Source organism: Callorhinus ursinus, unplaced genomic scaffold (genome assembly GCF_003265705.2).
Source record: "Callorhinus ursinus isolate GAN/ISIS: 27379988/994484 unplaced genomic scaffold, GSC_fseal_2.0 scaffold3, whole genome shotgun sequence".
NCBI classification, from domain to species: domain Eukaryota; kingdom Metazoa; phylum Chordata; class Mammalia; order Carnivora; family Otariidae; genus Callorhinus; species Callorhinus ursinus.
Window position 1 is genome coordinate 20,232,830 of NW_027397065.1, and position 4,925 is coordinate 20,237,754.

The 4,925-nt window shown below is 34.4% G+C and overlaps 1 non-coding gene across 1 annotated transcript; it reads right to left on the minus strand.

Moving 5' to 3' along the window:
* Positions 1 to 2,016: 2,016 nt before the first annotated feature.
* LOC112820535 (U12 minor spliceosomal RNA) lies at positions 2,017 to 2,166 on the minus strand. Its single transcript, XR_003207187.1, has one exon. It is a non-coding gene; the product is annotated as a U12 minor spliceosomal RNA (small nuclear RNA).
* Positions 2,167 to 4,925: the final 2,759 nt, after the last annotated feature.

The window sequence follows — 4,925 nt, forward strand, 5'->3', positions numbered from 1 at the left end:
AATCTATCTAAACTAAGTCTAGGGGGCGCCTGGGTGTCTCATTTAGTTAAGCGACTGCCTTTGGCTCAGGTCATGATCCTGGAGTCCCGGGATCGAGTCCCGCATCGGGCTCCCTGCTCAGCGGGGAGCCTGCTTCTCCCTCTGGCCCTCTCCCCTCTCATGCTGTTTCTCTCTCTCTCTCCCTCTCTCTCTCTCTCTCTCTCTCAAATAAATAAATAAAATCTTTAAAAAAATAAAATAAGTCCAATTAGTATGGGAGCCTGGCAAATATAGTTTATTGGGTAGCCGCCCTCTTGTTCCTCATCTCATATGGAGCAGGTCAAGAAAAGTTCAGGAAACGTATGGGAGAACAAAACAATAAATTATCTGTACTGTGGGAAATAAGAATATTGGCATATGACATAGTTACCTTAGGGACATATTCAACATTAGATTTTGGTGATACCTCTCAGTGGTATTTTCAAGTAAGAAGTTGGATATGCAAATTTAGATTATAGAGGAAATTCCTAGAATTCACATACAATATATAATATCTTCTAAGAATAATGTAACAAAAGAAGTATTTCAGGTCAAATACTCAAGAACTCCAAGGTTAAAATTAAGAAAAGTTTTAACATTTACCATAATATTTTTTGACCTGATATACATCCATTGAATTTTATATTCTAATTTATGATAGATATTCTAGAATCAAAGAATATGTATTCCTTGATTAAAGTATAGCATAAAAAACTGCATGCATTGATGCTGTCATATTTCCCTAAATTATTACTCCCATCCTGCCCATGCCCATGATTAATTTTACTGAACTGTAAAAATTTGAAAAAGCAAATCTAATTAAGCTCTTATTTAAAAAATCATGTATATGATGTACAGTTTTATTGATAATAGTGTTTTCTAAATCACCCACAATTCTATTTCATCAGCTCTCTTAGGATAAATTTCCCTTGGGATCCGTGCACAATTTCTGTGTTTTCCTTTATAATTTGTTGGCATAAATCTTACAAACTCTGAATCAAGTGGTTGATCATGTATCCTCATTATTTTTAGAGGTAAATGTGTTGCCTATTTCTTGCATCCAGGCTGAAATTCTCAGCATATATTTTATCCACTAAATACAGAGTTAATTTGCACCTCAGTTTTTATTGCCTCCTATGGGTTGATTTGTGTCCTCCAAAAATATGTTGAAGCTCTAAGCTTCAGTACCCCAGAGTGTGACCTTTTTTGGAAATTGTGTTGCTACAGGTATAGTTAAGGTGAAGTCTACTAAAGTGGAGTGGGCCCATAATCCAATATGATTAGTGCTTTTATAAAAAGAGGGAAGACCAAGTGTAGGCACAGATACATAGGGAGTATGCCATGTACAACAGAGGCGGAGATGGGAGTGATGCAGCTGTAAGCCAAGGAATGCCAAGAACTGAGAGCTGCCACCAGGAACTAGGAAGGGGCATGGAAGAATTTTATACTTAGAGGGAGCATGGGCTTGCTGACATCTTGACTTCAGAATTTGGCCTTCACCAGAACGGTGAAGCATAAATTTCTGTTGTTCTAAGCCACCCACTTTGTTATCATAGCCCTAGGAGAATAATATCCTGCTTTTATATTCAATTCCTTCAATTATTTTTATTTTGTTTTTCATTATACTATATATATAGTTTTTTTTTATTTGAGTATAGTTGACACAATGTTACATTAGTTTCAGGTGTACAACTTAGTGATTTGACAAGCTTCTATCTTACAGTATGTTCATCCCAAGTGAAGCTACCATCTTTTCCATCACATTGCTGTTAGAATAGCATTGACTATGTTCCTTATCTTGTGCCTTTATTCCCCTGACATATTCATTCCAGCACTGGGAGCCTGTATCTCCCTTTCCCCTTCATCTATGTTTATACAATATGCCATTTTTTTTTAACTCTCTGGGGCTAATCCAGTTTCTTACCTATAGGAAACATGCACCTTTTCAACCTTGTTTATTACCTTTGTACCAGTCTGCTCTTTCAGTGTAAAAGGGTGACAGCAGATTGTGACTCCCAGGCATCCCACAAAGTAGGTGGGTCACCTTAGAAGAAACCTTTACCAGCTCAAAAATTTGTCTCACATTAGCAGTGAGGATTCAGGCATCACACTGTCATTTTTTTGTTCTTAGTCATAAGTTTAAGGCATACAATATGTATTTTAATAGGACTCCTTGAATTCCCTTTTTATGAAATGAGGCAGAATTCCTGTCTACCAAGTCACCACCCATCCTATAATATAAAAATTTAAGATGTGATCCAAGCCTCCAAATAGCTTACTATCTTATGGATGTCCCTGCAAGTTAATGAAAAATACAAAATAACAGACACCCAAACTAAATTATGTGGAATGAACAATACTTCTATAAGACTTTAGAGCTAGGATTAATCAGAACAGGCCAAAGTAAATAATAAACATGCAAGGTGTCAATAAATCAGGACTTAGGCTGAAGCTTAAGGAATGGGTAGAAAGGATTTCAGCTGCTGAAGAGAGGATGGTATTTCAGGAAGGAAGCAAATTGAACAATGCTTGGGTGATAGTCAAGTGCATGGTGCAAATAAATGATGATACCAACTCTAGAGAAAGTCCTATGGTTGGGGTTAGTGGAAAATAGTCTTGTCTGAGTGGGAGGTAGAAAAATTGCAAGGAATCTGAAGAAGAAAAAAAAACCAGGAGCTGTTAAATCTGCTTAGGAAGGAATTGGGGGTTGCTGTAGAGTTTTTGAACACTAATAGAATGAAAGGGCCTGAAGGAGATTAATCCAGAGATAGTGTGCAAGATAAATTAGAGTCAGAGAAAGGAAAAAGAGTCACAGAAAAGAGTCAAGAGAAAAGAGTCTGAGAGCTGTTTTAGAAAACTGATTACAGACTCCAGACCTCTGGTATTAGGGGCCTAAATAAATGCTCCTGACTCAGGAAGATCAGCTACATTTTCTGAGTTCTTGAAATTCTGATTTCTCTATTGCTATTTAATTTCTCTTTTTCATCTTGGTTGGATTTGAGCCATTGACATCTATTTCAAGGATCTTTTCATTGATAATGAAAGGTTTTTGTCTAACCTTAAACGACCTTGTATAAACTTGGAGTTTTAAAAGCACTTAACATATATGGTATATGAGTGCATTTAGAATGCTCACTACCAAGCTCAGTATTGAGAGAATGCCAACTTTGAAATTTGCAGCTACCCTTAATTTCCAAGCTGTGTTTATTTTGCTGGCTGTAGAACCTTCCTTTCTACCTCATTATTGTCTCTTTTCTTGAGACTACTCTAGCTAACACATGTTATCTGAGGTAGGTGGATGCTTTTCCTTTGAATTTTACCTTCCTCATCCTTTTAGAAAATGGAGGCTCTTTATATACAGATTTCAAAGCTACTTTTTAATGCCATAATTGATTTTGAGCACTCTTTGACCTGATACTTCTATTTAGATTGAAATTTATGGAAGTAATTTGAGATGTCCTTCAAATTGTAATATCAGTATTATATGACTTTTTCTTTGCAGCAATGCTGAAAAATACATTATATACATTTTTTAAAAAGATTTTATTTATTTTTTTGATATAGAGAGACACAGTGAGAGAGGGAACACAAGCAGGGGGAGTGGGAGAGGGAGAAGCAGGCTTCCCGCGGAGCAGGGAGCCTGATGTGGGGCTTGATCCCAGGACCCTGGGACCATGACCTGGCCGAAGGCAGACACTTAATGACTGAGCCACCCAGGCACCCGATTATATACATTTTTTAAAAAATTGTTTTTTGTGGACATTTTCATTTTTTAAATGTAAAACATACTTTTTTTCTATAAAATATATGTTTCTAATGGACAGTCCTTTGAGCTCTTTATGGAAATTTAGCCCAGGGAAAAGAAATGTAGAATTGAAATGAATGACATTTAATATCCTAAGTATCTTCATTTGAGAGTCATTCATATTCACAAAATGAAAAAGAATTGATCGGTATTCAGAGAAATGAGATGATTGAAATTGCTCAACACATGTTCTACAATTAAAAAAATTGTAAGTGGTTTGTTTTAGGTTATAAAGTTCTGATAATTCTTTGAATCAGAGTCAACTGGGCAGCTTTCCTTTTAAAATCTCCTCCACCTGCTGCTGAAAAACCATCCTAAATAGTTACATGGCAACCTATGTTGCATTTTGAAACTTAAATTCTTAGATTAGTAATTTTGTGCTAATTTTGTGTGTATTACCCTTGTTAGAAATATTATAAGTGCTTTAATGGTACCATTTTTTTTTCAAAATGCTATAACTAAATTTTAACTGTACCAATTATTTATTTTTTCAATTAAATGGCTATATCAAATATTTAAACATAAATTATAGTTAATATAACTTAATATAAACTAACACGCATTGTGTTTTTTTTAAATTATATTTTTTAACTTTCTGTTTCTGTAATAAGGAATGAAGTTCATTTTATTCTCTGGCAGGAGTCTTGCATTATTATTTTTTTTTATACCAAAAATATATGGTAAAAAAACACTCAGATGATAAATACTATTTATTGTCTTTAGACTTATAAATGTCATATATTTTACATTATAAATTGTATGATGTTATAATTTGAAAATATTTCCTTTAGCAGAGTATGAACTCATAAAAGCAGAAATTATAAAATCTTTAATAGGCAATAGAATCCAGCACATTTTTACTTATTGGTATGTACTTGGTAAGTGCTTAATAAATTTATTGATAAATGAATGCATAAATTTTTCATGTTACTAGGTTTTTTATTTTTATTTTTTTAATATTTTTATTATGTTATGTTAGTTACCATACAGTACATCATTAGTTTTTGATGTAATGTTCCATGATTCATTGTTTTCGTATAACACCCAGTGCTCCATGCAGTACGTGCCCTCTTTAATACCCATCACCGGGCTAACCCATCCC